Source organism: Periplaneta americana, chromosome 16 (assembly GCF_040183065.1).
Source record: "Periplaneta americana isolate PAMFEO1 chromosome 16, P.americana_PAMFEO1_priV1, whole genome shotgun sequence".
Classification (NCBI taxonomy): domain Eukaryota; kingdom Metazoa; phylum Arthropoda; class Insecta; order Blattodea; family Blattidae; genus Periplaneta; species Periplaneta americana.
In genome coordinates, this window is record NC_091132.1 from 159,761,447 (window position 1) to 159,774,707 (window position 13,261).

The 13,261-nt window shown below is 32.8% G+C and overlaps 1 protein-coding gene across 1 annotated transcript in view; it reads right to left on the reverse strand.

Moving 5' to 3' along the window:
* Positions 1-10,712, reverse strand: part of LOC138691619 (zinc finger protein 665-like) — a 31,394-nt gene extending 20,682 nt beyond the window's left edge. Inside the window, exon 1 of the mRNA XM_069813776.1 lies at positions 10,612-10,712. The gene's annotated coding sequence lies outside the window, so the exon portion shown is untranslated. The remainder of the gene's footprint in view (positions 1-10,611) is intronic.
* Positions 10,713-13,261: the final 2,549 nt, after the last annotated feature.

Genomic DNA, 13,261 nt, shown 5'->3' on the forward strand with positions numbered 1-13,261 from the left:
GCCCAGGAATAGGGCGATTTTCGACCTCCCCAAAATTTTGGTAACGATCTCGCGGCTGTACTTCCAGGAACACCGACCAAACGGCCAGCAGATCTAGCCCCATATCCAGCCTCAACTAGAGCTATAACTCGCTGTCTCATGTCACGTCGGTTCGCCATTACGATGAGAAATGAGAGATGACGATAATACTTTAGTGTAGACAATGACTATTTAACATGATATAGAATTATTGAAATAAGAGGCATCTTGCATAGTAAGAGTTAATAAATCAACCCTAAATTAAATATCTAAATAACAGGATATAACAAGAAGTCCAATTGTTGCGAAACTAATCAAATTAAATCTAATTACATTAAATAAACAAACCCCAAGTTATGACACCACATTGCTACAGCTAAATTGTATGTTATTAACATAAGCATTGAATAGGTCCGTGGTTGTGCGTTGGACGACAAAACCAAACATCGAAAGTTCGAATCTTGCCGAGGAATGTAACTTCTTGCTTTTTATAATGTAAATCAGACTTATAACTACAATCATTCATATTTCTTACATTATTTATTAATATTTATAGCCAACATTGAATTTGTAAAGAAAAGACTTTAGAAATCTCATATGGAATTTGTGATCTGTAGTGACATAAACATAGATTATCTCTCGGAACTTTTCCGTAAAAGTAAATTAAATTCACTCCTTGAAACTGGAAACCTTATTCGTAGGGTCATTTTCCCATAGCATACAAGCTGAAGTAACACAGCCATTGATAAACGTTTTGTACACAGAATTAGACTGAATTCCTATTCGACAGAACCTATAATCAATGGCTTGTCTGACCATGATAAACAAATCCTATGTGTTTCCAATGTCACTGAACAATTTCAAAATATTAATTTAAAAACTAAGAAAGGATCGTAATTGCTGTATCTAGTGATTATTTACATTTATGTCTACAAAATGAATCTTGGAAAAACATATATGATACTGGTACTACTGATATTAAGAGTAAATATATTGAATTTTTCACTTAATTTCATAATCACTTCAGTGGATGTTCTCCACTCAATGTTGTGAAAAAATTCAAAAGTTAAAACATGTAGATAACGCAGGGACTTCAAAATATCATGTATTAAAAAGAAGAATCTATATGTAATGAGTTGCAATGTAATGATCTTCATGTTCTTAAATACTGCAAGAAGTACAGTGTAATTTATAAAAAATTATGAAAGAGGGAAATAGAATATATTTGAGTAGAAAAGTGCAAAATTCAGATAATGCAATTAAACAAACCTATTCGTAATATTATTAAATTTAAACTGGTAGATATCCTAAGAAAGAAAATATTTTTTCATTAAAACCAATGATTATAAAGTAGAGGATCCCAAATCTATTGCAAATTCTTTTAACGTATTATAGTATATAGTACAGAAATATTATTGACAACTTAAACATTCAAGATTTTGCAAAAGATACTGCAATTGGTTACTTAACAGATGTATTTAATAATTATTATTAATATATGTAATTAGTCAATAACTGCAACAGTGCTTATACATTCAATCATAACATGAATAAAATTGAATGCAAACACGTAGATAAAATAGTTAAAATTAACTGCAGGGGTGAGAATGAAATAATCCAAAGCCATACTTTTAACAAAAATTGTTTTTTGCGAGTGCATTTCTTACACATATGGGAAAGCTATTAATAAATTATTGTAATAATTACTCAACAAATGACATAGCCTAAGGACTCTAAACCTTTGTAAAAGTTTGTCTATTATTATATATATTTTTTAATTTCATTTTAATTGTTAGTTTTTAATATATATGCATTTACATTGTATATATGTGTGTGTATAAATGCATTCATTAGATTAACGTTTATAATATTATAACTTGTAATTTTGTATTGTTTGCGATCATTAACACTTAATCTCAGGACTTTGTAAAACTATATTTCAACGTGACTTAGCTATTTCAACGTTATTTAGACAAAAAAAAATTGTTGTGTAGACTAAGAATCGAACTCGCACTCTTCTACACAACACGCAGAAGTCTTACCGTCTGAGCTATGGAAACGACATGAAAGCTTTCCTTTCTGTGCGGAGTGTCGATCTAGTCATGAAGGTCCATTGTCGATTTAACTACACGATTTATATATATATATATATATATATATATATATATATATATATATATATATATTTATCTTTTATTTACGTAATATTATCATATTTTTTGCAGTTTTTTAATTGAATTTCGGAACGATGCTAGTAACAAACCAAATAGCCTGAATTTAAGTAACTCAATATTCGTTATCTTGTGTATCGGTGCTCTGGTCTCCGATCATGCGCAGTGTCTTACATCTGAGACTTAGGAATATTCAATCGTCTCATCCTTTTCCAGGGAAACTGTACATCAATACCAAAGACGTTGTAGTTATATATCTAGACACACAATTGACGCTGGTGTCGTGTACAAATTTGAAACCTCTCGCGCAGGTTCGTGCGACGCCATATTTTGGGAGCATGAATGATTCTGTCTATAAAGCATTCGGAGTTTAGAAAATACCATTGAGTATATAGGCGTTTTCTTAGTGGAATTTCCTCCTTCACTGTAATATAGGCCTAACTAAACTTATTTACGTATTTTCTAACGTATAATATAAAATAACAGAAGTAAATCTAAATATTGTAACTAAGCATTGTTTTAAATATAAACGCCTTATATTGCTCATATATAGACTTATTAGTTTATTCCTATTTCCTATGACCGAATACATGGAATATTTTTACTTGTGTTTTTTATATATGTTAGAAAATACGTAAATGATTTATTTAAATTAGATTACAAAGAGAGGGATGTCCGCTAAAAATGTCTATATACCCAATGGTATTTGCAAACACCTAACGCACTGTAATAATAATCCTCAATGTTTTGAGAATCAGAGGCGATATGACTCTTCTACTGCAGACATTGATTGCAATTCCCTCATCCTTACATCATTCTCAATGACACAATATTGTCAAAATGTAATTGTATTCATTGCTGGCTTAGTTGTTACATCATTAATAAAAATATGGTGTAATAAATCTAAAGACTCAATTTATGGTACGTAGCCTACTAGCAGTAAACAGAATCTCTTTTATTTTTTTAACGAAAGAATACTGGGAGTCTTGTCATACCATCATCTGAGATTATAGAAATATGCCGCTTAAGTGGAAGAGCGATTATACAGACGTTGACAGTTCAATGGCATATTACCACCCACTCTTACATCGTGTGAAAACAATGTGCTCTAGAAGTAGAACACTTGTACAATCTTTCTACACTTATAGGAACATATTTTAGAAAATGGATTCCAAATTCCTCCCGAGAATCATATTTTAAAGTTGTTAAACTGACCATAAAAGTATATAAAGGTCTACTGACGTAGCTCAGTGGGCTAAGGACTGTCGGTCCGGAGTCGCGCTCGGTCGCGGGTTCGATTCCCGCTGATTTCCTGGTTGGGTTTTTCTTATATCCCCAACCGTAAGGTGAATGTCAGGTAATCTATGGCGGATCCTTGGCCTCGTCTCGCCAAATATCATCTCGCTATCATCAATACCATCGATGCTAAATAGTCTAGTAGTTGATACAGCGTCATTAAATAACCAAATAAAATAAAGTACTACATAAAGAGAAGATTTTAGCACACAGCTTAAGGTTACTAGTACAACACGACTTTACATAAAATGTTGTAAGACAATATTTAATGGAGTCAATAATAATAATAATAATAATAATAATAATAATAAATCAATAAGCAAGATGTTCTGTACACTAGGCCTGAGTTCTATTGCATGACTAATTGACTAATTCATGCATGTGTCGTTTATTTCATTCTACAGCTGTGATAATAAGCTATTGCACGGTAGGCCTACTTATATATCTAACTAAAACATTAGGTACGTGTTTCTATTTGTGATACGGAAGAGAATAAATATTGTTCATGTCTCGTCCAAATCAAAGCAAACGTGTTTACAATGTAGACCTAATGTAACGCCTTACACAGCAGTGTTTTGTTAAAAATAGTCAATACTAATCATTTTCTTTTCATCTGAACTATTACTACAATATGCATTTCTATTTCTGTTCGCTCTATATGTTGTCAAATAACTATACAACATCTTTAGTTAAGGTATCAAATTGTTACAGTTTTCTTTCGTTTCATGTCAAACTAACAGTAACTAAGCTTGATTATGTATTTAACGTGGTCGCTTTAAATGTTAATAAGATATTTTTTCATTTATTCATTCAGATTGATTTATAAGAGACACCAAACATATATATTAAACATTCGCATTGTATAGTACAGCCGTCTGCTAACCGATGCTTCTCCCAAAGCATGGCGGCGGACGCAAGCTTCAATTTGTCCCTACTCTAAACTTCTGCGCAGCGTCGGCTGTAGTGGCTCGATCAATACACTTTATCTTGATCATATGCACTTAGTTTTGAATCAATTCATATCGAAAATGCACATGTGGCAACGAAATCAAAGCACTAAAAGGTCATGCCTTTATTTCGCCTCCCCCCGCCTGCACTCAGCGTTGCCAAACCTACCCATGCTTCGGCTTGTAACTGAAGATGGCTCTGATGGTTGATGTATAAGTTTATTTATAAGGCTGTGGATTCTGGTGGTTAGGTTGGTACGCGTATAATTTTTTATTCTCTGTTGGTATTATTGTACCTACGTAATATAAATGATACAACGCTATATTATAAAGTGTGTCACATTTCACTCGCCATCAAATCGGACAGATACGAGAATTTTCAGGGGGAGCCTCACAGCCCTGGTACATGAGAAATAACGTTAACAGACCTTTTATTTCCTTTATCTCATGTTTGAAACTGAAGACGTCACACACTCCCCAATATTTATATTTAATAGGCCAGAAAGAATCACCACAGTGCATTTGTCAATATTCCATAGGCGATACCAATCATATTTTTTTCCAATGTGACCTGTATAAGCACACAATTCATGAGTTAATATGCAATATTGGCAAAATCCTGGGCTATGGTCCATGGAAAATACCAGATACACTTTCAGGAAATTAAATTATATTGGGGCGTATTCTCTATCAACATATGGAGATGTGTAAAATGAAATTGTAATCATAGATCGGGTGGTAATACACTCTTGGTTGTAAAAAGAGCCAAATACGGAACGATTTTAAACAGAAGGTAGCCAAAATCTTCCCTTTACAAGGAAGATACGACGTCAGAAAAGAAGAGACTATGATGATGATAATGATGATGATGATGATGATGAAGTGTGTCGGTAGTAAGTCATTAGGCCTATGTTATTTCTTGCATTTGAAATTAATTAATTAATTTGTTTACTTAATTGGTTATGAATACCGTTGCTAGTTTGAGTGGAGATACACGAAGAAGTGAACATTGGATTTCTGCTTCCAATTTTGAATCGTCTTATCACAGTCTAGTATATACAGTCACGAAGCTTAATACTTATTAAATATGCAAACGTAAACTGTTGAAATATGCATCCATAGATAGTTACTCACCACCAGGATCCCTACTATCGCCTCATCACAGACTCTTTTCCTAGCAGACCATAAAATGTATTGTACTTTCGATATCGTGTTATTTTGAAAAAATTAACACCTTCCTTCCACTATTTAAATATGAAATACAACAGGGTTATATATTATTTTCATAAAATATATATTATATTCTATAAACTCACCTTCCTGGATCTTTCGGAAGGATAACTCCAACCTATTTTTCTTACAATTTATAGTACTACAAACGTCTCCTTGTCCCATATTATTTTTCAAATTATTGTATTTTAGCCATTTACAGTTATTACAACCGATAACGAACTTTTCACAAAAATGCGAAATACGGCACAGTCAATGCTTTTTTGATCTCGACCAGGCCGTAATGTTTGTTCGGGTTTTCTATTTCAGTGTATGGAGCTCAATGAAATATTATAACTTTATTGCTTATCATTGCTAAGCTTTATTTAGTGTAATGTGTTATAAGTTCCGGTTACTTCTTGTTGCATAATATGTTGCAGAAATAATTACAAAACTGTGTTACTTTAATGTGAAGAGAATTGTACATGTTAACATAATCTGTTCGCGTCAACATTTCAAGTTTAGAATGGAAGCTATTTAGAGGTTCAATAAAAAAGAATTTATATTGGGATTTCAATTTAGCACGTCTACCTTCCTTACATTTTCATATGAATGGCAACGCATTGGAGATCACTAAATTTAGACAGAAAGGGGCAACTGGTACAGTAAACATAACCTATAATTTCAACATATCTAAATACCCGTGCGGTGCAATTGAAAATTATTGAATCGTGCATAAATGAATGTACAAGAATTTTTCAATATTTAATCGAAATAAAGGCAGGTATTACACGTACGAACAACGTAATTTTCACACCATAAATAATATTACGTCTTAACTCGCAAGTAAATTATGTCTGAAGTGTCTCATTATCATTGGTTTAAATTTTATTAATGGAATTACACTAAATTTTAGAGAAACATATGTTACTGTTTATGTATTCCAACTAATTTATATGGTTGAGCGTGTATGTTGTATTCGCTGTCAACATAGTGCACTATAACTCTCGCAGTATATAAGTGAAATAAATGTCATATGACATTACCTGTTTTCTATAAAAACGGTATAATGGTAAAAGTTAGTGATATATAACACTTCATAAAGCATAATTTTGTTACGTTATGCAGTACCATTAATTCAAAGATCAGTTTTGAGTTAGTGCAGTATAGTACTGGAGCGACGATATACTTTCGGAAATAATAAAAGAAACTTTATACATTTTACATGAGCACTGTAGCCTACCCTCTTCACGTATTGTTATTATTATTATTATTATTATTATTATTATTATTATTATTATTATAAGATGTTCCAGTGAATTGAAGATACTGTATTATGTCCATTTCCCCGAATTAATTTAAGCATTTATAAGCAGGCCTAACTTTTCCCCCTCTCTTTTTCTTTTTTAATACACTAACGTTGAAGCTCATGTTATGTTTTATTTAACGACGCTCGCAACTGCAGAGGTTATATCAGCGTCGCCGGATGTGCCGGAATTTTGTCCCGCAGGAGTTCTTTTACATGCCAGTAGACCTACTAACATGAGCCTGTCGCATTTAAGCACACTTAAATGCCATCGACCTGGCTCGAGATCGAACCCGCAACCTTGGGCATAGAAGGCCAGCGCTATACCAACCCGCCAACCAGGTCGACACTGACGTTGAAGTTTTGTGAATTTTACTAATTGATAGGAAACAGCAGTCACAAAGCATGAGAAGTACAATCGCGCGAATTTTTCTTTCAGACCTTGCTGTGGTGAAATAGGCCTGTTGATTAATATATTGTGGGATGTAATAGCAAATTAAGTTAGGAAGTTAGTCTACAATATATGTGATTAGAAATGGTTTACTCTTGTGTTCCATTGTGCAAATCGAACAACAGTAAAGAAAGTGATTTCTTTTATTATTTTCCACAAGATGTTGGACTAAGAAAGAAGTGATGTTTAGCCATTTGTCTCCAGGCGAAACATCATGTGTCTGCAGCAGGCAATTAAAACTAGCCGAGTTTAACATGCTTTTCAATGTGGTACCATCTGTGTCTGAGGATTCCCAAAACATAAACAAATATCTCAGGATCCTCAGGGACTCCCCCCCCCCCCACGGCATAGGCACATCGTATATGTTTCCCCAATCCCCATTTCGCTTTTGTTAATGTCTGCATCTCGCTCCCATGAGGTGTTTTCTGTCGTCACTCATGACTTGTAAATTTAATGACGGTACAAATAAAAATCTTTGGTATACCATACGGTGAAAGTTGTACCACAGTCTAGTATATACAGTCACGAAGCTCAATACGTAGTAAATATGCATACATTAGATAGGATCGCTAATATCGCCTCATTACAGGCAATACAAAATATTGCCGGCACAGTCTATTGTTTCTAGCACCCTCAAAACTCAAGCTTAGTGACTGTATATAGTAGATTGTGATTGTACCTTGTCACAACAAACTACAGTAATTAATTTATTACTCATAATGTCGCAATAATATTTGATATGTCTTGGAGGATGAGGGAAGCACGTTACAATATAAACTCGGCACGTGCAAAACCAAAATCACTTTGATGCATATGTTATACCCCAAATAATGTAAATTGTGTTTGTGTCAATATTCAGCAGTAATAATAATAATAATAATAATAATAATAATAATAATAATAATAATAATAATAATAATAATAATCATTGTCGTAGAATATTTCGTCATTGCATATGATTTTTAATCATACTCTTTTCCTTGAAAATATTGAATATCGCTAGGTACTGATTATCTTAAGACAAGACAAACTAAAAAAAAAAACTATACTAGTTTAATGATGATGATGATGATGATGATAATAATAATAATAATAATAATAATAATAATAATAATAATAATAATAATAATAATGGGATAAATTTCAGAACACGGATTTCTTCCTTTCCCCTTTTTACTTCAAAATTCCAACCTTGTGCACACAAAGTAAATTACTGGCACTGAAAAATGCCTTTCCGTAAGCATGACGTTACGCATTCGACAAACGTAGACAAATCTGCCCTTTTTAGTATTTTAAGATTGTCAGTGAGAAACCCATACTCTGAAATTTTCCCTAATAATAATAGGTAATTTCATAGAAGAAGGGCACCTGGTTGGATGTACTAAGTATTACCAACTTTTTTACTTTAGAGTTAAATGTTAGTGATTTTTAGTAACTTTTATATGTTAGTTCTAAGTTCTTATACTAGGTGTCGCATTGATGATGTTTCAATTTGATTGGTTATAGTTGTCATTTGTTCTAGAATTTTCGTTAATTTTGAATGGGTAATGACGTTGTCAATTGTTCTTGGTTGTTTGACGTGAGTGGTGTTATACTGTTTTGCTGGCTAAAGCTATTGGAAGTTTGTCATTTTATGATCTTCCTTCGATTCGATTGGTTATAGTTGTCATCATGTGTTCTAGAATTTTCGTTAATTTTGAATGGATAATGACGTCAGTAAGTTGTTCTTGGTTGTTTGACGTGAGTGGTGTTATATTGTGTCTGATGGGTAAAGCTATTGAAAGTTTGTCATTTTATGATATCTGTGAAAGATGTGTGAACATAGAACAGAGTATTAAATTTTATGTCGATTTTGGTTCAGTTCTTTCGCTGGTGAATAAAAATTGTGTCGATTGTTGACGAGAAAACTGTTCCTGTGATTCCAAGGAATTGTTCATTGAATTTTCCGTACAAGTTAAGGTGCAATAAGAGTTCAAAGAGAATTTTATTTTGTGTAAATACATGGTTTAGTTATGTGAAGTTGACTGTACGACAAAGTGGTGGTTTAGTTCTTTGTTGGCTGCATGCTTTAAGTTTAGATTGCCTTGAAGCCTGTGTCATAATGCAAGTGAAGCGGTTGTCTTTGAAGACGTCAATGAGGATTGAATTTTGTTTGATTAGGTGATAAATTATTGTTTTGTTTTGTGTTTTAGTGATTTGTGGGGGTAAAGTGCGGACGAAAACTGCCAGAAAAGTACTACCAACTATGAAGTGCAAGTGCAACCAAACACCATAAAAATCAAAGATGAAAAATTAAACATATTTTCATTTTTTGAAGGGCTTTTTCTTCCTTAAAAATATGAATATATGTTTGATTTTCCATCTTTGATTTTGTAATGTTTGGTGACATTTGAACTTCATAGTTGGCAGAACGTTTTGGTAGTTTTCGTCAGCCATGTTGGATTTTGCCCGTCTTCTAGGAAATTACCTAATAATAATAATAATAATAATAATAATAATAATAATAACTAACAATTGTCGTAGAGTATTTCGCCACTACATATGATTTTTTAATCCTACTATTTTCCTCGAAAGTATTGAATAACGCTAGGTACTGATCGTCTTAAGACAAGACAAACGAAAAACTATACTAGTTTAATAATAATAACAGCAATAATAACCATAATAATAATAATAATAATAATAATAATAATAATAATAATAATAATAATAATAATGTCTGAAAGTGAAAGACGTGCCAGTAGTTCACTTTCAGCAATTAAAACGAATTAAAGGGAACGAAATCTGAAAGAAAAATACGGAACTGAAAACAATCAAGTCGCCAAAGTAAATGAACCAACTGAAGAATGTAGTTTGAAAGCAAACTTTTTAATCGAACAAATGAAGGCTTTCGGGAAACAAAATTGTAAATTTAATTAAATCGCACTTAAAAGCTGCATACTTTATTTAACATGTCACCAATATTTCTGATGTAGTATGCTTGGCACGTTCACAATAATCGCAGTACTCGATCAGTAGGCCCAATGCAAAGAGTTCCTTTTTCGATATTCCTATGCGCCAACTTGTACAATCACGTAAAGAACGGTAGGGAGATATCGAAATTTCCCATTTTCAACATTACAGATTAAAACCAAATAGGCCTATTCCTCTAACAATTCCAGCTCAGTAAATAAATAATGCGGTAGAGATTATTATACATGTAAATGTACGTACCTCTACTCGGTGTGCTGTATTTATAATATTCACTAAGTGTTAGAGTGCCGCAAAGTAGCAAAATTCTATATCACTGAATGTTCCACTGTGCATTGATCTAGACAGCCGTGACCCAAGAACCGGAATAATGAAACCTATCCAATGACGTCTACAATAGTCGAAATTCTCCCGAAATATAGCGGAATTAAAAAAAAATCGAATTAGAAGCTTGAATGTGTATACATCTCAGAAATTTCCCAACTGTTATTCCTTTTTCTGTAACTTTTGAGTATTTCTGATGTTCCAAGAGATGACGCTAGTGCTTGTAATCGAGATAGAAACCAGAATGTCGCTGCTTTCCCAAATGTTATGTGCCATTGTAAGTGCTTTTCTGAGAATAAAATTATACTTTCCAAATGAAAATGTACGCGTGAGACCTTAAAAATAGGCGATAATCATATCAGGAGGTTCAATCAGCAAAAGTATGGTAATGCAATTTATTTTATTTATGAACATAACAGGCAAAGCTCAATTACAGCGTTCAAGACACAATTCACATAATTTATAAACACTGAGAAGAAAACATACCCTTATTAGAAACAGTTACAAAATAAAAAAAAGAGAAAAAGGAAAAAAATAAATTGTAAAGTGTGAAAGTAGCTTGAAATTAACTAACAACAATATACTGTAAAATATGATAAATTATTCTGTAGATAGGCCTATTAAGAAAAATTCATTTTGAAAATATCAACGTTCTGATGTAATTTGTTGTACATTGCAACATTTGGAAAACTGGAGCATTTTTGTGTGATTCAGTATTTGCTCTAGCTATGAAAACTAATCTTCAAAATTTTATATTAAGCTTGAGTGCATATAATGTTATATAATAAAGCACACTTACACAGTCCAACTTATTTTTAATAATTTTATAAAAAAAATCCTCTGGATTGAAGCGCGGTATCTGAAAGAGAAACAAATTTTGCACCCTTCTTAGGTAAGAAATTAGTGGTGATGTAATATTGAAAAAAACATTCAGAAATAGCTCTCAAAAATGCAAATCTTATTAGCAAAACCATTCAAAATGATTTAATTGAATGCTGTGGATGGTTAATATTTAAAAAAATTGTAGATCGTGTGAAACTTCGTATTTTTCATAATACCAGAGGATGGGACGTCTGACAAAAGTGCATGTGAGCAATTGAGATTATGCATTAGATATTTAGATACCGGTATCCAAAATAATACGGTAAGGGAAGATATTGTAGGATTGTTGTTGTTTAGTCAACTGGCCGAAGACAGGTTTGAACCTCGTAACACCAATAAGGCATCACTCATGAGGCAACTATACCAGGAGATTATGGAGTAGGATGGCCAGTCCTTTTCCCCTACAATGCATATATCGCCGATTAGCTACATATTCCACTAATCAGTCTTCAGATGCATACAAACAATTGCTTTTCCTCTGACACACATCGTCAAGTGAGATGTACAGCCTTATAATAGATATACCTATCAGCCAGAATCTCAGTCAGAGGTAAAGTAGAATTTGGGAATGTTACTTTTAATGACTTAATAGGAGAAGAATAAATACCACACTAACCACTGTTAGTAATATCAGTTGAAAATATACCAGGCTAAGCCTATGATAGAGGTACCAATATGGCAGCGATTTATCAGGTTTTTCTACATTTACTAAGTTCCTAACCCAATCTGACAGATTGCCAACACTTTTTATTATTTTTCTCCTTCTAAATCACACAGCTTTTCTCAGAGTGTTTTCCTAACAGGCAATGGAACTCTTCTAGGTTGCCTAGCACTGCAATGGCACAATCTTTGAATTTAACTTTTACCTTACCTTTGAAGTTATCTAAGTCTAAAAAATCGTCTTTGTTTTAACATTTTCCTTTTCATATCAGAGAGATTTTTCATTTTGAACACAAAATCAATCCGATCTTTACATGAGCTGCAATTAAATTCATGAATCAAATCCTAGCAGCGTTTATTTTAGTATTTATAATTATAAATTGTTTATCATTCTCTCATATTATTTACTACACACTTTAAGCTTACAAAACCAACTCGGTTGGGCCAGAAACCTTCATACATTCATGAGATAATCGTAGTGTCCTTCAAATTATTTTCTCGTACTTAGACCTACTGATTATAAGTGTTCTAAAAGAACTTATATATTCACTTCAGGGGGAAAGGAACTGGCCATCCTACCCCATTATCTCCTGGCCTAGTTGCGTCATAAGTGGTGCCTTGTTAGTATCATTTGTGAGGTTCAGATCTGTCTTTGGACAGTAGACTAAACAACAACATATTTACCACTGCTTTTGTGACTAGCTTAAAATTAAAATCTTTGTTTTCAAATTGAGTAGCCAATTTGCAAAACCAGCTATTTGCAAGTTAGACGAATTTTGGCAAATGAGAAAAATTGTGTAAAAACGTAACCACAGATGCTAGAGGCATGATTTCTAGTTTAAATAATGGGGAAAAAATATTTAGTCTGTCTTCCTACAGCTCAGAAATATATGATTAATAGGTAATTAGTTATATTGTATATTAATTTGCAAATAGCAGGTTTTGCAGCCGAACAGAGCAGTTAGCAGAGTTTGCAACTCTATAGGTAGCCATATTAATGATACATTAGTTTGCAAAACCTGGTATT